Source organism: Leptinotarsa decemlineata, unplaced genomic scaffold, assembly GCF_025532065.1.
Source record: "Leptinotarsa decemlineata unplaced genomic scaffold, Ldec_3_MD MMD2_P_RNA_scaffold_9, whole genome shotgun sequence".
In the NCBI taxonomy this organism is placed as follows: Eukaryota; Metazoa; Arthropoda; class Insecta; order Coleoptera; family Chrysomelidae; genus Leptinotarsa; species Leptinotarsa decemlineata.
Window position 1 is genome coordinate 12,090,951 of NW_027412536.1, and position 25,911 is coordinate 12,116,861.

Here is a 25,911-nt window from a genome sequence, read left to right on the forward strand (position 1 = left end):
TGTTAATATTAAATAGTTTAACTTAGATTAGTTTAAGTTATCACTTCTGTCGGGTTTTCCGAGACACAGACGTTTTTTTAAAACAATAAACAATGGCATGACTAATGACTATGTATAACATACTAGTTTTTGCCTACAACTTCGTCTGTTGAATGCCTAATCACTTTCGTTGATTGGTTTGGGGTGAGTATTTTCTGAACAATTGTGTTTTACTGGTGGATCCAGTCAAGTGGCGGCATATCTCGTGATCATGGAGGCCATTTAATGGCCTCATTTAATACCGTGTAAAAAATTTTTCGAGATACTGACGGAGAAACGAGATAAACTGTTGAAAAAATCTGTTAAAATCTATTTCTTCGTTAACCAACTATCGCCACTCTATGAACAACAGCCTTTAAAAGTCGAAACTTGTGCTAGCTAGGGATTAACAAAGTATTACCTTTTAATGTGCGATTCCTAGCATTCCCTGTAAAAAATAGACAATATCGTTTATCTATAAGCAATTCTATAATTTTGAAATGTGAACGAATGTTTAGTAATATGAGGTGTCAGGGATAGATTCCTATGTTCCAATACTTGAGCGTAACCATTGAAACTATTCAATTTTCCTTATGAACAACTGATCAAATGATTGATTGGACTGGATGGTTTTGAATCCTGGCTATGTTCATTGATCAATTTGCCAACACAGGAAATATATCTCTACTATAAAGTATCCACGTTCGTTTATAAGTGCCACAAAGAGGTGATGGTAATTAATATATATAACGTGATGTTACTGCTTGCCAAAAATCATGTAAAAATGTGCTCAATTTTTTAAGTATGAATGGATACGGTATTTATAGCGAATATCCTCGAGTCGACTGAAAATAGACAGGAAGCACATGGATTTTAAACATGTGATTAGGAATGTTTATTGGGTCTATCAGAAATAGAAATGATGTTCACCAGTTCAAGGTAAGTATGAATGCATAATAATACAAATTCCGCAGCTGAAGCTCTGTAATATTCCAATTGTACCTTCGCGGAGTCATATTGAACTAGTAATGTCTCAACTTAGCGCCAATTGAGATTGCAAGTCAAATTTTTCCGTATCTGAGGATCGTCTGGTGTTTCAACTTTGAAGTCATATAAAAGAAGCTACCACACTGAGGTCTCAATCTGCCAACTCCCAAGCGTTGACTGTCTTTCCACCAGTTCTGGTGTGGTATGTCCCTGGACGAGTGGAGGGATGACCGGTAGTATCAGCGATGGTGGAGGAAACGGGGTTGTGATTTGCAAAAGTGATGTATTCAAAAGGGCAAGATTATATGTAACAGCACTCAAAAAACATTGATGCCAAACAGCGAACACGTATTTCTGGCTATTGGCCTCATCAGCGCGGTGTAGCCAAGTGCAGAGATGGGCAACACTTGGTTATCAAAAACGGGAAGATAGCACAAACTAACGGATTCAACAACTGGAGCCGACCGCACATTTGTGATTTCAGTTGGCAGTTCCAGTTCCTAGGATATCCTTGGATTTGGAAGTCAAGCAAGATGATTTTCAGATCCATGTTTATATTCGACTAATATTCTCGATCTTTTCAGATCGAGAATATTAGTCGCTGTTTTTGAGATATTCGCCAAAAACTAGAATTGTCAAATTGTCGTTTTGTCTCTTCCGCCTCCATTTCGAATGATATAAAAAAGGCATATTTGTAATAAAATATCATTACCGACATTTTTTTTTAAATACAGACTTAGTAGTTTTTTTCATCGATTTTTGTAACAACTTTAATAACAAATTCAGCAATGTATTACGATTACATATGTTTTCCGACGTTTTTCTCATCATGTATGGTCTACTATACAGGGTCCTGCAACAGTGGCGCGGTGTTCCATATCTCTATATAGGAAGCAGATAGGAATCTAATTTTCTATAATATTACCTTATTGCTCGAGCTCGACAAAATAAAAATATTGGCGGTCACACAGGGTGTTCGATTTTTTCTGGGCGAATCCCAACTGTGTCTTTTTAAATGGCAACCTATATTTTTTATCACTTTTTCGGTTTCTTCATAGAAAATAAAATAAACTTTATGTATATCTGCACTTCGAAAATATTGATGGTTTTCGAGATATCTAGCATGACAGGTTTTTTTTTCCAATATTCGTCACTCAGAATATTTGAAATTATAAAGTGGTGCCAAGTCCAGTTGAAATTTTTTTTTGGTCGAATATTCTACATTGGTAACTCTCTCAAACGATATATCTGAAATCGACCTGTGATATACAGGGTATGAAAAACCGCTTGCCAAATATTGTAAATGAAAATTTGCAAAATCTTCCTTAGATTAAATGGAACACCCTGTATATTATTGATCCATAAGAAGCGCCAACGAAACCTCTACAAATTTCATTAAGTATTCCCTATGGCTAAGTTCAATAGTTTTTCTTAAATGAGCATTTCTTTCGAAAAATGGTCATTTTTTCAAAGCGAAATCCATTTGACGACTGATAAGAATATACAAAAAATACTCTTTCCTTAAAATATCGCCCATTCCTAAAATTACCTGTTGCTAGATAAACAAGTTGCGAATTACACCACAAAATGGACGTTCTTGAATAGTTACAATAATTTCAAAAATCTCGGAATTTGTGCCATATTCTTTCGGTCTAAAACAACCTTTCAGCGAATGAAATATTTATTGGAAATCAAGTAGTCTGGCAAATGACAGAACAAAATATTTGGCTGCAAATGAATATTGAAATTTTTAGTCAATCGTGAAGTTGAACTGTCGGTATAATTTCATCAGAATGTTGTTATCAAAAAGTGATTTGATTGATATGATTTTCATATTAGGTGAATCAGACAGGTATTGTTTATTGGCAAGTAGAATTTATTCTCAACGGTATCCAGATAGAAGGCATCCAGATGAAAGATCTTTCCGAAAAGTCTTGGGACGATTCGTTGAAACTGGATCTATTAATTATTCCAAACATGAGCGCATCAAGCCAGCTACTAATGAAGATAATGAATTGCAAGTTCTTCTTGCTGTTGAAGAAGATCCTAGTAGGAGTCAACGACAAATTGGGGAAATAGTGGATATAAGTGAGAGATCAGTGCAACGAGTATTGAAGAAACATCGCTTGCATCCATACCACGTTCAGTTACATCAAGAACTACTGTATGCTGATTTCGAGAAAAGAGTGAGATTTTGCAATTGGGCCATGAACAAAATTCGTCGAAACGAATATTTTTTCAATAATATTTTATGGTCGGATGAATCGACATTCCATAAAAATGGATTTGTAAATCGACATAATTACCATTATTATGCGACAGAAAATCCTCACTTATTGAGACAGGTGGATTATCAACATAGGTGGTCGATAAATGACTGGGGAGGCATCATGTATGTAATTGGTCCATACTTTTTTGAGGGACATATGAATGGTGCAATGTATCTCAATTTCTTACGAAATGATTTACCAGGTTTGTTAGATGATATTTTTCTTGACCTCCGCAATAGAATGTGGTTACAACATGATGGTGCACCTGCTCACTATTCGGCAGAAGTGAGAGATCATCTAAATGAAGTATTTCCCAATAAATGGATAGGACGGAATGGGCCTGTACGGTGGCCCGCTAGATCACCAGATTTGACGAAACTAGATTTTTTCTTAAGGGGATACATAAAAAATATGGTTTACGTTGAGCCACCAACTTCTCCCGAAAATATGCGACTTAGAATAACGAATGCTTTTCGCAGCATTACACCAGCTGTCTTGCGCAGGGTAGAACAGTCTTTCAAACATAGACTTCAGCTCTGCATTCAAGAAAATGGAAGACATGTTGAACATATTTTATAAAAGTTTCATTATCAACCTTAATTAAACTCTCCCTTTTGTAGTTTTGTAATTTGCCAGTTGACAAATTTGAATATCTAGAACTCAAGCTCTGAATGAATATAATAACATGAAAAAAATAGTTATTTATAATGTTTCTTTCTTTTAACTTGTTTGGTTTGATATTGCACGATTTATGAGTGAAATTCTGCATCCAATGAAATAATAATTTTCCATTTAGCAAAAAGTGATAGGTACATACATTTATTTCGTTAGAAAATATTTGTTTGGACACCTTCTAATGTACAAAATTGAAACAAGATATCTTTCGTATATTTTTATCAGTCGTCAAATGGATTTCGCTTTGAAAAAATGACCATTTTTCGAAAGAAATGCTCATTTAAGAAAAACTATTGAACTTAGCCATAGGGAATACTTAATGAAATTTGTAGAGGTTTCGTTGGCGCTTCTTATGGATCAATAATATACAGGGCACGATTTATGAGTGAAATTCTGCATCCAATGAAAAAATAATTTTCCATTTAGCAAAAAGTGATAGGTACATACATTTATTTCGTTAAAAAATATTTGTTTGGACACCTTCTAATGTACAAAATTGAAACAAGATATCTTTCGTATATTTTTATCAGTCGTCAAATGGATTTCGCTTTGAAAAAATGACCATTTTTCGAAAGAAATGCTCATTTAAGAAAAACTATTGAACTTAGCCATAGGGAATACTTAATGAAATTTGTAGAGGTTTCGTTGGCGCTTCTTATGGATCAATAATATACAGGGTGTTCCATTTAATCTAAGGAAGATTTTGCAAATTTTCATTTACAATATTTGGCAAGCGGTTTTTCATACCCTGTATATCACAGGTCGATTTCAGATATATCGTTTGAGAGAGTTACCAATGTAGAATATTCGACCAAAAAAAAATTTCAACTGGACTTGGCACCACTTTATAATTTCAAATATTCTGAGTGACGAATATTGGAAAAAAAAACCTGTCATGCTAGATATCTCGAAAACCGTCAATATTTTCGAAGTGCAGATATACATAAAGTTTATTTTATTTTCTATGAAGAAATCGAAAAAGCGATAAAAAATATAGGTTGCCATTTAAAAAGACACAGTTGGGATCCGCCCAGAAAAAATCGAACACCCTGTGTGACCGCCAATATTTTTATTTTGTCGAGCTCGAGCAATAAGGTAATATTATAGAAAATTAGATTCCTATCTGCTTCCTATATAGAGATATAGAACACCGCGCCACTGTTGCAGGACCCTGTATAGTCATACAAAAGATAATTAGAAGTATCTAAAATAAGTAGGACCAATATTTTCCGGGTCTAGAACTCAGAGCTATATACATAAACTCCACGGAGGAACATGTAATATACTAAGTGACAAACTGAAAAAAATTAATATCAAAATATTTTTGATTATCTACGTCGTTCACAATATCTCATCAAATGTTCAAATTGCCATCCATCGTTTCTTCTTTTTCGGTGGTGGAAGATGGTTATCGTACACCAAAATCTTCATGCCGCTGGATCTGAATATCGTTTCCAACATGCTTCTCATAATTCTCCAATCCAACCTGTCGAGCCCAGAGGCTAATTTCGTGATTGCCAAGTCCACAAGATTCTGGTCAAGCATCGTGTCCCTCAGTCTGGTAAGACTCCTCCAGACATCTTCATAGGATGGTTTCTCCCGAGAATGCTTTTTGGTCACCAAGTAGAAAATGTTTCTCTGGTCCTTCTTCAACTGTAGCACTCCTCCTACTTCTGGATTCTGTTCTTGTAATGTTTGGAGCTGACCGAATTTCTTGTTGAATACCACAGCGATACCTCTGGACATTTGGAGATCCTCTACCACGTAGTGAGCTAGTGCGTAATCTACTGGAACCTTGAAACGGTCTCGTGGCTATTCTTGAGTTACCCCATGTACAGCTTTCTGTCCGTTCGAATATAAAGACATGAACTTCTGGAACGTTATTTCATCCTCTGGTGGTTTAAGAGCGCGAACTTGGTCGTGATTTCCAGCATAAGGAGTCAATATATTGAAATGGACGACCCTAGGCTTTCCTCGAAGTAGCTTATAGATTCGGTAGACGAGGTAATTTATCTTCTTCATGATTTTGTACGCACCTTCCCACGAGTTCCATAACTTCGGTGATAAACCACGGCATCGCTTAGGGTTGTACAGACATCTTCCAGCATTCGCCTTGATGTCATAGGCCTTCTTCATTCTATCGCTGGCACTCCGGATGTCGTCCATTCTCTGCCGAAGCTTGCTGACATAGTCTTTTCCCGCAGTGTCTTGTTCTGGCGGCGTCCCAAATTTCAGGTCGCAAGGAAGCCGCAGCTCTCGGCCCATTATAACACTGGCAGGGGTTTGGCAGGTTGACTCGTGCACTGCCGAACGATAGGCCAACAAGAACAGGTGGAGGTACTGGCCCCAGTCTCTTTGGTGGTAAGAGACTACCTTGGACAAGTGGCGGTTTATGGTCTTATTCATTCGTTTTACCATTTCATCTGACTGTGGATGCAAGGCTGTGGTTCTGGTCTTTCGAATGTCCAACAGTTTACACATTTCTTGGAACATGTTGGACTCGAAATTTTTGCCCTGGTCCGAATGCAGCTTCAATGGGACTCCGAATCGACATATCCATTCCTTTACCAGGACGTCAGCACTGGACGTCGCTGGAGATTGAATTCATTAGTGTTGTTTCTGCAACCAAATGTTGCCTAACTATATATTATACTATACTAAGTATTTATACATCTAGTTCTACTTACCCGAAGAATAAATTTGCAATGGAGCGAATTATTTGCACATTGACTAATATTCTTGTATCTTGTATAAAAGTTGTGAACAAAAAATATAATCTCAAAATATTTTCTAGTTGATGAATAAATAAATTAATTAGACTCTAACCTTGATTTACGTCAAGTAACAATATAAATACCAATCATTTATGCAATCTTCTCATCATGATGATAACATTTTATGAAACTTGTGAAATAGTTTTATATATAGCCAACTGTCGGCAATTTTCTTTGTGAAAATATTATATTGTGAAATTGCCAAAATTTGGTGTAAGAATATCATTGAACCGACTGACTGTTTAGAAAAATTTTTCCTCGTGATCCAATATAATTAATTTGTCAGGAAATATATCTAGTTGCCAAAGGTTAAATAACCGTCTGTAATTATTGTTTTTCTAAAAATAACCGAAATTTCAACAGAATGCTTCGAGCTCTACCTATTACTTCAATATGAATATGCGGTTGGCGTCAGAAAATTAGTTTCGAACAGAATTGTTTAGTTTGGATGGGAGCCTCGAATTCCTGTTCCTGTATATGAAACTCTAGTCACTACAGTAACAAAGTTTGTTACAATTAAGAATTTCACAAGGAATTCGATTTTTCATTTTAATTAAGAGTCTACTTAATTGTCTATAGACAAATTTTATTGACGTGGTCTTTCTAGAACATTGAACTAATAAATTTTGGCCTTTCTTCAAAAACTCATTTGTAGATAAATGAGTTTGTATTGCACATTTCGTAAGTAGAGCAGATCATGATTATTGTTACTGAGATGATTTGACGGAAATAATGAGGATATTGAAAATATGACAATAAAAGCAAACAAAATTATTTCATAACACACTATACAAGATATTATTTTCAAATCAACATTAGATATTTTACTTCCAAGCAGAACGACTTGAACATTGTAATTGACTAATCTATTTGTGAAGATTTGAGATGATATATGACGTCCTGTGATGAGTGATTTATGGAATGTTTCATCTCTGATATAGGCATTGATAGAGATTTGATGCCAACAGATAAAAGTTGAAAGAAATATTCCTACATTGTTTTGAAAAGGGATTGCCTAATTTCAACGAGGTCGATTAATTTTCCATTTAAGTAAATCAGAGGTTGAGAAACATTTTACAGTTTAGAAGATCCAATATCGATTGTATATTCTTTTCAGGCAATCTGATTAAAATTCAGTTCGTTCTGAAGATGAGAACTCATTTGGTTCTCGAAATGTCGATTTTTTTTATAAAGATGAAATGTCGTATTTTCTGAACTACTTTTTCGAATCAAAATTAAGAATATGAAAAGTTGCCAAATGATTTTGCGTTGCTTTTCTTAAAATACTAAACGATTCATATGAGTGCAGTAACTTTTCAAGTAGACTCGCTAGTTTGTTCTTTTCACTCTTGAGTATATTTCCAAATAAATTTTGCAGATTATAAGGGATTTTTTTGAGGACTAAACACAGGCACTACAGGAAAATCCTTAAGGCGCTCTTAAAGCGGTGCCTGTGCGAAAGTAGTGATTCACATGATAGAGTTCTTTTAAACAGTGAAGTTTGAGGTGTACTAAGTTGAACCTCATAACAATGAGCAGCCACAGTCCGTCGCGTATTTCTGATATGTACCGCTCTTTATGGAATCGAATGTGCCAAGTCACTTGAACACCTTCCGTGTATATATCTATAGAAGAGACAAATCTCCAACCTTTCTTCGATGTTCCAGACTATCAAGATTGCAAGTGATGTTCTCGTCTCCAATCAGGCGGATGGCTCTTTTCTGAATGGAATCCAGCAGCTTCAGGGTATGTTTGGGGGCGGACCTCTTACATGAGGGCAATACTCCAAAGAAGGTCTGATCTGAGTTTCATGAAGCATCAAGAGTTGCTGAGGTGTGTACAGTTTTCGGGTTCGGAACAGTGTTCCAAGCTTTTGATAAGCAGCCTTTGCAATTCCAGTGACATGACTGTGTCAAGACATATTGGTGTCCATTTTAACACCCAACAAACTTATCGAAGCAGAAAGCGGAATCATCTGACCTGACATTATTATATCGGGTTCGGAGACATTTATCTTCTTGAAGAAAACCGATGTCTGGGTTTTTGTGGCATTGAATTGAACCTGGTTGTTTTCACCCCAATTCGAAATTACTTCTAGATCCTTCACGTCCTGCTGCCGGTGAAGATGTGCTTCCACAGCCGATGTCCTGGGATCCAAATGTATTGACGAGATAAGTGTGCTGTCGTCAGCAAAGCAATATATTGGATTCTTGGCAGCGGCGGCTCGTCAGAGGAGGCAAGGGAGGCTTAGCCTCCCCATAAAATTTGAGGCTATTCATTTTTTTCTAAAAATGCTTGGGTATCATTACTTTACCATTAATTTTTAATATAAATACATAATATGCCCGAAAAAACATTATCACTCACTACGCAGTACGTACCACACTGTATTCTGCATCAACAAAACTCAAACGCACCGCCCATGAACGAATAACGAATAAACCATCAACCCGAAATAATAAATTCCATACGTTGCAAGGGAGCCAAGTCTCTGACCGCTTTAAAAAACACAGGCTCCACGAGACTGATCCAACCAGCGACATACGTCCCGATTTGTAATTTCAGTTGCAGAAATTATAGCGTCAGAGAAGGCTTGCCTCCAGTTGGTCTCCGTTAGTGTATAAATGTGTTTGTTTTTCATTTAATTATTCGGACGGGATACCGTGACGGACCGGGACTAAAAAATATTCCGGTAAATCGTTTATGTGTTTCTTGCTAATATTTGTTATTTGTGTATAATACAGGCAGTATTATATTATAGCAGTGCTTTTTGGTAATATTTTTAATATGTTTTTAAAGGGTTTTCTTTCAATTTCAGGGTGTTTTCAGGTTTTCACTTTTCGGTAAGTTTTTTTTTCAATAATTATGGATAAGTTGGACGAAATAAAAAAATCTGACGATTTAATCAATTGGTTGCTGTCTTTATCTTATGATAATAAATTTTACATTATTAAAACTCTGGAAAGGCCTCAACCAAATTTGATTTCAATTAAATCGTCAGATACAAACCGAATACCAAATGTGGTCTAAAATAGGATACTCCCATTTAAAAAATTTACCTCGTGTTATGGGGCAAATATGATTCACAATTTGGTAATTTTTTAAACGGTAGCGTTTTTTCGGGCACCTCAAAAACCATCCAAAATGAGCTTATTATAGACAGTGGGGCATACATTATTGAGGAAAATATAAGCAAGGAGATTGAAAGTGTTTTTTTTTGCATGGGAAATTGATGAAACTACCGATATTACCTGTACATCACAACTTTCAATCGTTTTTAGATATGTCAAAGATGGTAATGTGGTAGAACGTTTTATGGGTTTTCATGATGTTTCATCTGGGCGCACTGCTGACGATTTGTTTAATTTTTTAATTCGTACGTGTGACACCTATAATTTTAAGTAAAAGTTAATTGCGCAAACCTATGATGGGGCTGCGGTCATGGCCGGTCATTTAAATGGTTCACAAACTGAAACAAAATCCATAGCTCCTCATGTACTTTTTACGCATTGTCATGCCCATGCCCTAACTTTAGTATTAAGCAAAGCGTGCAACAACATAAAAATTTTCGCGCCTCCGGCGGGCTTTTCTGTGTGTATATAGTCTATATGACTCAAGCCTCTCCTGTTCTCCAATGCACGAGCCGTCACTGATTCTTGGTTTTTTCCAATAAGGATTATAATCCCCAAAATAATCAACCAAAGTATTCCCCACAAAAATTGTCTTTCAAGTGGTAGCTATGAATATTACTGGAGTTTTTTCCCAACACCAAACCGTTATTTCAACACCTCTTGAAGATGATCACTTGGTGATCCAAACACGTGTCGAGGTGTTGAAATAACGGTTTGGTGTTGGGAAAAAACTCCAGTAATATTCATTACTACACCAAAGGTTCCAAACAGTCCATCATAAGTAGTAGCTATGTATTTAAATTATTGACTGACTGAACTCGAAGTTTTTAGTGTCATAAAAATTATTTGGTAAATTGTTACCAAACAGAAATTAAAATAAAATAAGTCCGAAAGCTCAACCAAAGAGCGATACATGTGTATGAGAAAATTATTATTTCGAAATGAAAACTCGAAACATTCATCCCTCCCAACATACCAGTTGGCTGAGGCAAATACCTGCCGGAAAACAATTACTTTCCCGACTATTTTCACGATGGGCATTGAATTATAATATTAGCCGGGGAAGTTGCTTTTCAGCAGGCAATCACCAGAACTTCTTTGTAGGTATGTTGGAAGGGATGAATGTTACCAAATACAAATCAGGTGTAAAAGCTGGGGTCGATGATTCTTTCAGTGTTCGAACCCCTTTCTTGAAAACAGATATCAATATGAAGAAACGCTCAACACGGACACCCTGAGCCTAAGCTTAACACATACACTCCTAGCCAAAACGATATCATTCATTGTGATCTTAGGAGGAGTGAAAATTCCATGCCGAATTTTCTTGCAAACATTAAAATGTAAATCTAAACTATTTCAACAATGAGCCATCAAGAAATGAGCATGTCAAATATTGTGTTGGATGAATTGTTCTCATAAGGCAATGAAACATTTTTCTCTCAATTCAATAAATCGTCCAATCTCTCATATAGAGTGAGGAGATTCTCCAGTCCAGTCCAATCAATAGCAAAAAAAAAGTAAAAACATCTCTTCCAAATTGATGTAAAAGACTACCACGTGAATAGCATTATACAAATGAAACAGACTCGGAATTACTCGTTAAATAGACCCTATTTATTTCTTATCCCTTGACTTCAGAGACTTCCCGGAACTTTCAATAACATATTGCCACACAAGTCCCGAACCCTTTCAGCAAAAAAAAAAATGAACGTTTTTGTGTATAATAAAATGATCTGATGAAAAAAAAAATGAAAGACATGAAGAGCAACAGTCGAACAATAAACTGTTATGAGTAGAGTCCCTGAAACTGCTCGAATATCTTGAATCATCTACTGTAATCGTTTAAAATTTCTAGAACGAATAAGTTTTTGTCACACTCTGTGCAAAATTGTAAGGCAGATTGACAATACATACACGTATAAATAAAAAATAAATATACCTATGTCTATCCGTTATCTAGTTATGAATCTTCACCTCTTGAGGCTAGTTATTCGAAGAGAGGAAACGAAAGATTCGTTAAGTCAATATTGAGATACAAATATTTTAATCAAAAACGTATCTTGCTGAAAAACAAACAGTATCTTTCTGTGTTTCTTCGCAATGCCTTACTTATCATTTTCGTTATTTACTTAATGCTTTAAACGGCATGCCCGTTGAGTTGAAATTCCTCGTATCATCTAGGACATATATTCGCTGGAATATAAGAATTCAAATATTGACGTGTATTTCAGAAGGGAGATACACCTACGAGTTAGCCGCACCTGCGGAGGAAGCAACAAAGAGTTCAAAGTTCGAGCAGAATCGATATTTTAAGTAAGGAAGGGTGGATACAGGAGCGAAGGTCGAACTGAAACTAATGAAATTTCAGTACTCTTATTATTGCAGCTGGTTTGTTTAGTGCGGTCAGTTTAGACATTCGAAGCTAACGAAATCAGTAAGATTGTTCAAAATATGATGAAAAAAATAAAATTCGAAAGTTTCCCAACTTTCCCTGTATGGAAACACATTTATTCAAGGTCAAAGGTAAAAAAAAAGAGTTTTTCGTGATTTTAAGCAAAACGGTAAGTTTTATCGTAAAAATACTTCAGACAAAAATTGTAGACCATAAAATTATCTGCAAAAAATGTATCAATACTTTTTTCTCTACGAGCCACCGTTTTTGAGATATAATGATTCTAAAAGTTGTAATCGTCATAATATGCACACGTTTCCACGCCACTTATTAGTGTACTTAGCGCGTTTTTTTAACGTGGTTTCCCCAGTAGGCCTGTTCCATGGGTCAGTTGTGAACCTGTTCAATTTGAAACTATGTAAAATAATGGATATTAGCAGAGATTGACAAGATAAAAGCAATTTAAGTTAAAAAAAAGTAGTAAAATTTTATCGTCCGAGTCGTAACTTTCAAATTCTGCTTCTTGTTCTTCTTTTTCTTTTTCGTCTTGTTTTTCTTCTTCTTATTCTTGTTGTTCTTCATTCTGAGTACATGTAAACTGCGTTAATAGCCATGTATCGCATGTCGCCACGTTGGAATCAAATGGATCCTCCACTGATGGTGATTCAATATAAGAGCACGACCGGCCTCGACAATGTGTACATACCAGAGAACAAAACAGTCCGGCAGAAGAAAGCGAATGCCGTTAGTTATAATTTTTTGTCGAGTTGAATTACTATTTTTGAAAGGTTATAATGGCGTATAAATTAAGGGACTGGGTTTCATTTTACCTGATCTTCTTATAGTTATAACTTGTGTATATTTCATATTATAAGTGTAAGTTACAATGACCGATAGAAAAATATTTTAACATAGGTATTACAAGTATAGAAATGTATATATTTGGCGTACTCATGCATATTATGATGATTACAACTTTTACAACTATTTGAATCGTTATATCTCAAGAACAGTAGCTCGTCGGAAAAAAGTATTGATAAATTTTTTGTAGATAATTTAATGATCTACAATTCTTGTCTGAAATATTATTACCGTTTTGCTGAAAATCGCGAAAAACTCATTTTTTTGACCTTTTTTTCCATACAGGGAAAGGATGGGGAACTTTCAAATTTTATTTTTATTCATACTTTAAACAATCTTACTGATTATCAGCTTGGTGGGAATTTAGGTAGCCTCTTATTTTTTGGTCTAATTTGACCGGACTATGTTTCCCGATTTTTTGCATGTAGAATATATATTGCTCACTTATACTATAAACCTCTTCAGTGGGAAAATCGATATTTTCCTACATTATTTGAGAAGCTGATTGATGCCAGGATGTTTATTTCATGCACCCCTTTCGTGACTTATCCGGAACTGATGATTCCGTACCAAATCGCGACAACTGAAAGAATGAAGGGACGGAAAATAGTAAAATGAAAAAATTAAGTACTATATTGGAAATAATTCCCAGTTTTTGAGGGTGAAAATAATGTCTATGGATTCAAATAAATTTGAATTTTATTGAAATAATTTCATTTCTCAAAAAGTGTTCACGACATAGTTTAAGTTAGATAATATGGTTGCATGTCAAGAAGCGAAGAACTTTAGAAAGTGCTGCTGTAAACACAGCTACTTTAAGAACACGGTGATCATTTGAAAAACATATATTTATTAATGAATCTTTGTAAGTACCAAATACAGTTCTTTCTCCAATTTATCGCGACTAGTTTTACACACTCACATTTTTGAGAATGTTTAATTGATGTTCCATCGTTTTTATATTCAAAACAGAATTTCGATGAGATAAACTGACACAATATTTGGTTCTTAGGAAACCAGAAGTCCACTCAATAATTGATAATAATACAGTATTGAAGAGTGGGTAAATGTATCCACATTTATTCAACTAGTAGGATTTGGTTCAATACCATGAATTTTACAGCTTTGGGAGAAGTGTCGTATTCAAAAAAAGTTATTTTTGATCTAAATGCATATACTGAATTTCGGACAAACTGAACCTCTTTACTTTTACATCACATAACAACGGGATGCTGAAAACCGATGGTGTCAGTCCACCTTTGGAATTTTGTATCGGTGGCAATCAGTACCACTGAGAAAAACCTGGAAAAAGGATGGTCTACCATCTAAGATAGGAATATCATATTTCCGAAAACTTTAATTTTATTTCAGAAATGCTCCAAATACATCAATCAATTCACTGATCTCTTTGTTTTTGATATTATTTTGACGATGAGGCAGTTGTAGGAATTAGAGTCAACTGTATATTCTTCTTCACAACAGACTTGATCAGCGAAAATGTCTTTGCCAAGACCATGGCGCTGTGGCTCAATATAATTGCTTACAATTGACATGTTTACTCCACGAATCAATTCTAGAAATGAACTGACTTTTTATCTACCAAATTCTAGAACAAACATATTACTCAAGTCACCAGTTGTTGCAATGAGCAAACTTTACAATCAACTCTTTGAAAATCTCGACATTTATTATGAACCTATTGGTCAAGTTAAGAACCACGTTAAGAAACTTTTACACTCTAGTCAAAATACATGAGCCCAAATTGAAAGGTATTCTACCATGTGAGCTTATTACTACTAGTGTATCACTGCTGAATTATGTTTTTTTTTGTAATACACTTGAACTATGTTTTTACTTGTTAGCTCTATATCTGACTTATGTTTTTTTTTTCAATTACTCTCCTAGCTTGCTGCACACAAGTGTTCCACTTAATTGTTTGCTTAACTCTCCTAAATGTTTACTTTATTTTATTTTTTGTTTACTCGCTTCATGTGTTTTTTTAATATAATTTCTTACAATTGACACTTCACTCAAAAAGTAATTTTCAGTAAGAAAATTATTATATTTATTCTGATGAAGACAACAAAAAAAAAATAGTTTGTATCATCAACCAGGACTAACAAGTCATACTTTTTCAACATTTCAATCATTGATTGAATTTTATTTTTGTAGATCCAATTTCATTGGATCCAAACTGCTAATCATGACCCATATCAATCAAATTGTTGACATTTCGCAATTCCTGTATACTAACCCTGAAGAAAATAAAAAAATAGGTTAGATTATGTTAACCCATAAAAGGAAATATTTCCAAGTACTTCAAAATAAAATCGTGTAAGTTGAGGTGTTCACTATGAAACCATATAAACTTTGCTAAAATGTTTATTGACAATGAGTTTAATTTCCCATTTTCGCTTCATCTGTTAACCTGTGAATTTTGCAGGACATTAATCTCACACTTGCTCACTGAACTATGTTTTTGATCTATTAGTTATCAGAAGTGATTTAAATATAGTATATTTTAATATTTGTATCTACGGTCCTATGACAATAATTTATGTTTCCTTGGTCTACTATTATTCATACATTAACATATTTGGCAATACAATAAATGAGTGAATAGGAACTCAAAGACTAGTTAGAAGAAGCTGTCACGTAGTATGGCTTAAACATACTAGAAATCAATTGTTCCATTTGAAAAAATATGAAACCGAGATCAAAACTGTTGATTAAAATGGAGGAAACCATATTTGAATTTTTTTATTTATATAAAATATAATGAAAACAATGTTTTTTCTTGAATTAGTAATCGTAGTGAGTTAGTTTTGATACAACAATAATATTTCATGGTTTGTTCGAAATTTATACGACTTAGCAATGAACATCAGCTTCAAATTTTTTTTTGGCATCTCACAAGTGAAATTTCATCTATTTGTTGGAGCTATTTTCTGGGTTTGATGGCCGTGATATGTGGGTTTTTATGTCCGACGTTTCGTCTACGACTGCTGTGATGAGGAACTGCTCTCTAGTTGTCCCCACTATTGAAATGTGTCTCCAATTTTATTCCATCCGAAGAAGCGTAACTTCGTTCCTATAGAATGCATCAAATTAACTGATTTGTTTGAAATTTAGGGCAGGTAGCTAGATTTCATTTATGTTAGTTTTCGTTGAAAAAAGTGAGAATTCATATATGCAAAATATAAAAACCAAGCCTACGGGAAAACTTTTCATCACTGGTTTTGATGTCATTTGAAAGTGCATAAAAATGATAAACAGTCGAAGGCTAGTTAGCGGTTATAGAATTTTACAACGATTAAATGTACTACACCTGTTTAAACAATTGAAATGAACATAATGCAGTGCCCGTATTGCACATAAATTCTAACACTTGGATTCTGAAACTTTCACTTCATTTAATCGATTTTTCATAGAAGCATTCTCAACATATATTTCTCGTGCACCAAGCTCAATCGACAAAATGCAATCCTATAGTAAAATTTTGTTTTGGAACTAATGCTTTCGTAAATAATAATTCAATTCAAATTTCCTCGGCTTATAGCCTCAGGATTTTATCTAATTGTTATATACTCAAGTCATTTGCTAAGCGAAATTTCAAAAATTATGGATTTTCACATATTTTAACCGGGATATAACCCTCGATGGATCCAATATTGATCATTGATTCCAATTCCTCCTACAATTCCAAAACAGTGGATCTTAAAAAAGAAGCAATAAATCACGAATTTCTTTTTGTAAACAACTAGTGAATGATTTATTGGCATTTGGTAACGAATAACCTAAAAATATTTGATAAAATTATCTACTGAAAGAAAATTTATTGGTGAGCATAAATTAAAAATGATAAGAAAATTGTTTGAGAGGTTATTGTTCCCATAACATCGTCAAGGAAATATCTTGCTTGGAGTGTAGAGATAGCGATATTTTGTATATCCATATAACGGAGACTTTGTATTTCCTTTGTAAATGAAATATGAATATTGAAAACAATTATCAGCAATTACTTGAAATATTTTAGGAAAAAATATATGACTCAAATATAGAGTGTTTATTAAACATGAGGAAAAAAAATTAAAAAAAAAAACTGTTTTAAAATATGTTTTTCCGTTAATCAGCTGTCGGCCCCATACGAACGACAACTCTCAGAAGTTGAGAAACTTGTGCGAACGAGGTCTTACCTTTCAACGTGTGATTCATAACAGGGTTGCAGAATCATCCCAGCTTCAAGCAGATAAATTCTCTCGAGAAAAATATCTGGTCGAGGCAGGAATCGAACCCACGACCTCCTGATCGTGAGTCGGGCGAAATATCACCACGGCCAATTCCACAGGAACTATTCTTTGGACTATTCTAAGGATATTTTGTCCTTTAATGATTTTTTATAGGGTTCTTTGTTTCGAAGATACGGAGCGAAAATGAATTTCGACAATAACAATTTATTACCAAAAATTACATGTAATGTTTCTTAATCCACAAGAACTTCTTTTAAGGACAAACACAAGCACTACAGGAAAATCCTTAAGGCGCTCTCAGAGCGGTGCTTGTGCGGAAGTAGCGATTCACTTTGGATTTGAATCGCTGGAAATTAAATCCACTTGGAAAAACGTTATCAGGAAGTTTATTCCACAGAAACGCACTTCTCCAAATGAAAGAGTTCATTAAAAAAAAATGAATATTACAATAATAATTATAGACAGCTTCGAGAGCCTGGGCACAATGACCCCGGATGACGTTCGAAGAACTTTGGTGGTCAAGACTAAATCCATTAATTTCCAGTTTTGAAAACTTGATTTCTATTTCGTGAACAAACAATACGTCTTTAACAGCTATTCGATGTTACCGAATGGTACCGACGTTTTCTGCGAGTAAGTCCATTTTTGACACTTTGTACGCTTATTGTTCCATCCAAGGGTTTTACTTCGTACAGAAAATGTACTTGCTCTAAACTTACAAGTGCTCTGAAGCACCAGAATCTCAGAAACAACTAATAGTACCTACTATCTTGATCTCTACTTGTAACTGGAAAACACAATTTCTCATCATTTCGATCAATATCTATAACCTCTTTCTGCACACTCTCCGCGGACTTGTCCGACTTGACATGTTTTGCAATGAATCTCTTTGATAGCTAGAATTGGAACTGGCGTAGAATGAATCTAATGAAAACACTTATCCCATGCCAAATTTAATTTTAGTCATCTCCTGGCGATCCAACTGGTGTGGAAAAAGTGTTTTTAATAGATGAAATGTGACTACAATTGCATATTCGGGCGGGATCATCAATAACAGATGGCACACGACGTCGGTTTCTTCAAATATGACACCACTAGAACGCAGATCTCACTTAGAGTGTCGAGAGAAAATGAAAATACATACTTTTTTGTAATGTACAGTATTTCATTGTTGGGATAGTCTTCCGAAGTAAAAGTTGACTTGAGATTTTTTCCTCTTGAACAAGTTGATCAGAACTTTCCAAATATTAAATAATGTTTTGTGATCTTCGACATATTTCAACTGACTGTTTAGATATTTTCTGGATGATATTTCTTATCTTAATCTATTAATTTATTCATCTTATTCTGTTTTTCTGCTTTCTTATCACTGGTACCACATTTCTCTTCAATCACCATTAGTAGAGGACTTGTGATGAGAAGACCATGGGAGATCGACCTACACCTACCAGAGGTAGGTGACATATTTTTTATGAAATATAATTTATTAACACACAAGGTAATGAAAAAAATGGCAATGAACACTTTTTGATAGGCAAGTTATCATGGCATGCATGTTTGTTATTAAATTATATTTGATAAAAAATATGTCTCATCAAGTTATCTGATGGGTGAAGGTCGATCACCGACCGGCTCTCAGATCCATTTCATTCAGCAACGTTTCTTATTTGTTGTAGTTCTCACCATCAAAATGTGGAACTCTGAACTTTTCACCGACATGTTACTCTTTTAACTTGTGTATAACGAATATCCGTAAAATGGGCCGTAACCTGATGAAAATTCACGTTAGATTCCAAAAAGTACGAGGAAATATCTTGAAAAATGTTTCATTGAACATTATTTCCAAATCAAGTGTTTCACTATATATAACAACTGAAATACATACAACAGTTATTAACAAGGGATACATTGTTTTTGCTCTTCTTAACCCCACATAGTCTACTGAGACCACCGCAAAAATTATTGTTGCGGTTCAAAGTCCTTGACTAAGTGATGTTCTTCCTGCTCTCAAACTTGGTCGGTTAAATGTAGAAAACTGTTTTCGTGACTGTTTGAAGCACATGTTTCCGCACCACGATGTTAGCGACCATTGGGCGCTATAAGGAGAATATACTGTGTTTAAAGATTTGTGACATTTTGTAGCATCCCTCTACATGTTCAGCATCCCAATACTATCTTTAAGTGGTGGGCTCTAAAAACTAGTGATTGCTATGGCAGCTTCCGAAACTATAGACTTCACAAGGAAAATAACTAAATAATTATATAATTCCAACCTTTTAGGTACAGGGTGAACTCGAACGATCTTTTGACAAAAATGAAAATTTCCGTTTTTGGTGCATAAGTTGAAGAGCCTATCAAATTGAGTATTATTAAGGGAACATCATCAGGCCTGAAGTTTCGTTGAGATTTTTTTTCTTTCAGGATTTGTTTTTCCAGACACTGCTGTATTGCTTATTGGGATCAACGGATAATTTGGGATAGAAAGGGATGCGAGTTTTTAAATAATAAAATTTGGTTTTTCTATTTCTGTAGTTGCGGCAACCCGAATAATCTAGAAATATATTCAACGCTGAGCAGTTTAATCTTAGTTATCTGGGTGAGTAGCTATTTACTTTGGTTCATTTGCAGTAAATAGTACAAACCTTCATCACCTTTAGATTAATGAAACGGCTATATATTTGTTTATAATGAGTTTGATATTTATGTGAAATTCGTCGTCACGTGACTCAATACATATTTCGTTTTCAAGATTCTGCACACGCGACTTCTTCTGGCGACATGTTTTCAGATCCACGCCACGTATAGAATTACTGGCAACTTCCAATAAAACCGATCAATACAGACGATTTCACCGCGGTAGTGATCTAATCGCATATAAATGTCAAGAGGGATTGTAAAAGTAGAACGAGGGTTGGAAGGGATAGATATTCAGTGAAGTTTCCGCTGAAATGAATATTGTGAGTAGAAACGGATATTTGTAAAGCACGCTAATCATGTTTACTGACTCGCTGCAGTGAAATCGTCCATAATTATATTCTGATGTTCACGTTTCTAATTCTGTAATTATTCAACTACCATGATTTTCCAAAGCCTTAATGTAATATGACCAAATTTTCATAACTCTATTGATGAAAACGACCTAGTAGATTATTCACAATCGGAAAACGTGCCAGCATCATTTAACAATACAAACGTGGGGTAAGTGATTAATGGGTACAATAAGGTTCTGAGGCGAGTCTGTATGATTTTGAGGTTTGGTTGCTATCATCCCACCAAGGACTCCTATATTCAGAATATTTTAACAGTTTTCTCGAAAGGGTCTGGGGTCAAAGAAACCCAGATTCTTAACGAAGCCCATTGGTTTGTATGGTGAGTGGTCTTTCAGGTCAGATGGTGAGAGAATGGTTCTGCCGAATTCTAAGAACCTGATTAGGTCCCCAGCGGGGCAGGCACAAAGTATATGTTCTGCTGTTTCATTATTTTCCAAACAAAGGCGACACACACTGTCTTCCGAAATTCAAGACTCTGCATACGATGATTCAAATGACAGTGACCTGTAAGAAAGCCTGTTAGATATCGTAGTTCATCCCTACTGTAGTCCAACATGTGTTTGTTATCAAGCTTCGAAGGGTGAATAAACGCCTTGGAGTGAGCCAATCCTGGAAGATTCTGCCGGAAGTCCATAAATCTTCTTGCTATCCAGGTGTTCAAAGTTTGTTTGACAAAGCCTAAAGCGATGCCAATGACATGTTCTGGTTCGATGAAGCTGCTTGCAGCACCCTCCTTTGCAAGGGACTCAGCAGCTTCGTTGCCTTCGAGGCTAGTATAGCCAGGAGAAGAGTCGTTTTTGGCAATTTGCTACCAATTTAGACGTTGCTCGGTAGGAGCCAAGAGCTACCAACGAGTCGACTCAGAAATACACCGAAATTAATTCGCGCTATGACTATAGATATAGGCTGAAGCACCCTAAGTATGTTAAATATATCGACAGCAAAAGTATAAGGCAGTAATGATGAATCCCTTGATTTCTCACTTTAGCCCACTTGACCTAGTTCTTGGATAAGCCATGGTTTCCCATGTTCTTGAAAAATCCTTCGTGTACCGGTTTATCCTTATGAAGCCGCAGCTTTGTAGTGTGAAATACATCCGGAGCATGCCGCCTTTTCCGCCAAAAACGGAATCGCGGCATTATACTTCGGAAGATTGAATGGTGGGGACATATGATGGAGAATAAGATCACGTTGTCAAAACAACAAGAATTTTGTATCCAGATCATCCAACGGGTATTTCACGCCAGCGATGCGCCGAATGGCCGCCAATTTACGACGTATCCATCACACATTGAGTCAAGGCTTGCTGCTGACCACCAAACATCAAAAAGCACTGCCTTTATATTTATAGTTAGGCGAGTGAGACGTAATCGCAGAAAACCTCAGGTGCCGTGACAAACATTTTCTCTCATTCGAACAGCCTCCGCATGTTGTGATTAATCTGCCGACCGCCGCTACTCAACTCAGACACTCCAGCCCTGGCATAGTTCTAAGCTTTCAGAAAAAAGCTTCGACAGCCCAAGCTCAGCGAACTACGCAACCCGATATCCCCGGATGACGTATGAAGAGGCCTTTTGGGTTCCAAGAACTTTGCTGTTCCAGGCTCTAATGGGCTGAACACTTATTGGTGGAAAAAACTATCAAAAACTCATCGCCATCGGGCCAGATTTTCCAACTCATGACTGAACGGAGAACAGCTGATTCCTGTTTGGTTTGTCGAGGGGCGGACCATTCCCATCCTCATAAGCGGAGATCTGTCGATTCCTAAGAATTAAGGCCAACAACATTCCTAAATTCATGTTATGAGTCTTTTACGAGCATCTTTTACACATAAATACTCACTGCAGTTGACTGAGTATTCGAACGGATATATGAGCAGAGAGGGTTGAAGAGAGGAGTTGCTGGATGTGAAGAGAACCTGCTCATCGGTAGATGTGTAATGCAGAACATGATACAGTATAAGCGTAAACTCTCTACGGTTTAGGTCGATCACTGCAATTTATTGCAACATCGCATGATCTCAACTTTAATTTGATCAGTACCCGACAAAATGCCTTGAACAACTGATACCACTCTGGCAGATGCTCGTCACCATAACATCTGGTCAGACTAGAGCCCAGACAGGGTGGATAACTTTCATAAGGGGTATAGTTCAGGGCGCTTCCCTCAGTCATCTTCTCTTCTGTATCTCACTATTGCCGTCATCAGTTGCACTTAGAAATACTCGAGGGTATAAATGTGGCACCCCCGGAAACCGGAGGCACAAGATCATCTTAAACTTTATGCCTTTGAAGAGACTGTGCAGCTCGTAAATGGAAGCATCCTGCACCATCTGGATGTCGGAGAGACGTATACTTATCTCGGGGTGGAACAACGACACTCACAAGAAGTAACAGCAGGATATAACACTCTCTGCGGCAAGTATGAGCACAAACTTCGACGGATCTGGTTATCAAAACTGTCGGGGAGGAACAAAGTCACTACTATGAATATGCTTGCCGTTCCAATCTTACTCTATTCGTTTGGAGTAGTGAAATGGACCTGAGAGGAGCTATATTAAAAAATGGAAGAACTTCCATAGGAGTTTCCATTCCAAATCGTCGTTCTATGGTTGTAATTTCCCCGACGACAGGAAGGCCGTAGATAGAACCTGTAAAGTCGTCAGGAGTACGGATTCCCTTCTCTGCATGGTCCGCAACCATATGGTAGCAGGAATTGGAACATGTTTCTTAAGGAAAGCAGCTCGGTTCAGTTTTCGACACTGAACGAGGTGATTACTACTCTGTTACCGAGGCACTACTCTGTTACCATCCAGCCCTTTATAGGCCTTTTGCTGGACGGAGATCATTGAAGACCTCGGCTCATCAAAGCGCCTGACCTTCGTTTTCTCAGGTCGAGTGGGCTAAAGTCTGAACGTGAGGGTTTCATCATGTCCTGCGAAGATGGCGTCTTCAACACCACAGTGTACCGCAGTTGCGTGATGGGTATAGAGGTTCCTGACACAAAGTGCAGGGCCTGCCACCTGGCGTCCGAAACCCTAATGCACTTGATATCAGCATGTCCGTCATATGTGGTCTCAGCCTATTTTCATTGACATAACGCGTCCCTTAGAGTGATTTATTACCACCTACGGCACATTTACGGTATTGACGATACACCGGTGTTGGACCAATGCTCCAGGGGATATTGAATCCGTTTTGGGGAACTGGAAGTTCCGAATCCATTGAAACTATTCGTTCACAACTCTCAGGACGAAGCTAATGAATCTGATGTAGTTCTTCTTGATCATCAGAGCAAGACGATATTTGTCGTGGAATTTTCACCTATCCGGTTGAAATAAGTATTGTGTGAGAAAAGGTGCAAATAATGACTTCTCAAGAGAAAATATAGTGATAATAATTGGTACAATATAAGGAAGTTGGAAAGCAAATAAGTTTTTAGTTAATTTTGCACACTAGTATCTTTGATTGACAATCTCTAAAAAATTGATCTTAGGATAACGATGTATTAAGTCCTTAAGTGTAACTCAGTCCAGTTCAAATTCATTCACAACTTAAATGATTATTGTTTCTATATGAAGAACCCAAGCATAACGAACTTCGATGTCCTCTACCAAAAAGATAACGATAATCGTTACGAAAGTGTAATTACGCGGCAGTGTAAATAGCCAGATCGTGCCGATGAATTTATCCTCTTTAAAATTTCAACAGAAAAATAAAGTGTAGTTTTATGTTCTTACAACTCCACACGGAGACTATTTATATTTGTAATACAGTTGATATCATTGTTGAAGTGACTGTTGGAAAAGATGCAATTATTTCCATTATGAAATTAATCTATCCTTGAATGAAAATGTAACAAAAAAATGTGTTGCACTAACATGTCTGTGAAACAAATCATTTGCTGACGTTTCGTCAGCAATAGTGGTAGACATTAACAAGGGCGATAACGCAATGATGGTAGTGATATACTTCGTACGTACGCTTTTTTCATATCAGGAGAATATCAGGAGGGTTATCATTTTATTATTGCTTTATAAACTTTTTCCATTCCTTTCTATCTCTAGTCAGTGTCTTTACTTCGTTCCATTGTTTATTTCTTCCTTGTAGAATCTTTCCTATCATGTCGTTCCAGGTCTTCCTCTTCTTCTCTTGTTTTGTGTTTTCGCTTCATAGATTTGTTTCACAGGTCTATTGTTTGGCATTCTCTGTATGTGTCCCCACCATCCTAATTATTTTTGTTCTATAAATGAAATAATGTCTTCTATGTCTAGTTCTTCTCTTATTCGTGTATTTCTTATCTTATCTCTCCTTGTCACTCCTATAATTCTCCTCAGGTATTTCATTTCTGTTGCTTGTATTCTACTTTTGATTTTTTTGTTAATATCCAAGATTCACATCCATATGTTAATACTGGCCTATATATTGTTTTGAATATTTGTAGTTTTGTCTGTCTTGAAATTTCTCTTTTATTGATGAAGTTCTTATTCATTGTATAGTACAATTTTATGGTTTTCTTGATTCTGTTGTTAATTTCTGCTTCTTGTCTTCCTTTTTCGTCTAATGTTACGCCTAGATATTTGAAATCTTTTACTTGTTCTATTTTTTTATCATCTATCATTATATTTATTTCTTCTCCTCCTATGGTCCTCACCTTGGTTTTATCTTTGTTCATTCTGATTTGTTTTCTCTTCAGTGTTTCATTTCATAAACTTATATTATGTTGTAATCGTTCTTCATTTTCAGCTATCAGTATTATGTCATCGGCAAATGCTCCCTCAGCTATCTCTACTCTTTGCATATTTTTGTAATCAGGAGAATATATGTGTTATTATCCACGTTTCACTGAAATTCAAACTCTCTTCCTGACGCTTGACATTATTTTCAAGTTTATGGATCTCCATGGCCTCCCTAAATAACCGTGGATAATATCCTTTGGTTTCATCTAGAACTTGCGTTCGGTCAAAGCCAATGTCATGATTTACTTCCGAGAGAACATGCTTCTCAACCGCCAATTTGTCTGTTTGATCACAGCCTCAATTTATTTTATCCTCCGTCAAACCATTAATGTTGCTTTTCGTGGTTCCGATATGAAGAGCCACAACTACAAAGTATGTGGTATACTCCTGGTGTACTTAATGGATTCATGAGGTTTTCAGCTGGTGGAAGAGTAATTTCCATTATTTTTGAGGGTTAGAATATGTTTCCAACTTCTTCTTTTTCCCAGAACCTTTCAGTCCAACTTCCTGTCCCATTATGAATGCGACTACGTCTGGGTAACTTTCAGTTTGCGTATAGCAACAAAATAGATAGATTACTTCGACCACTTCTCTTTTGGTAATGTCTGTCGCAGTTGCAGACGAAAGTTGAGGCCTAATAACCTGCAAACCATGGCTAAGGAACCCCAAACCAGCAAAAGATTTGTTAGACAGCGGCCGTGAATGCCTACACATCATGATGTCTGTGAAAGATTAAAAAATTTCAAATGAAAATCTTATAACAGA

The 25,911-nt window shown here is 36.0% G+C and overlaps 1 protein-coding gene and 1 long non-coding RNA gene across 3 annotated transcripts in view; both read right to left on the minus strand.

The window, feature by feature from the left end:
• The window catches only part of LOC111502785 (uncharacterized), a 142,596-nt gene that overhangs the window by 70,208 nt on the left and 46,477 nt on the right, over window positions 1-25,911 (minus strand). The window lies entirely within an intron of this gene.
• Window positions 15,854-20,029, minus strand: LOC141480534 (uncharacterized). The gene is made up of 2 exons (XR_012464410.1): window positions 18,125-20,029; window positions 15,854-16,199 (listed from the first exon to the last, which is right to left on the minus strand). It is a non-coding gene; the product is annotated as an uncharacterized lncRNA (long non-coding RNA).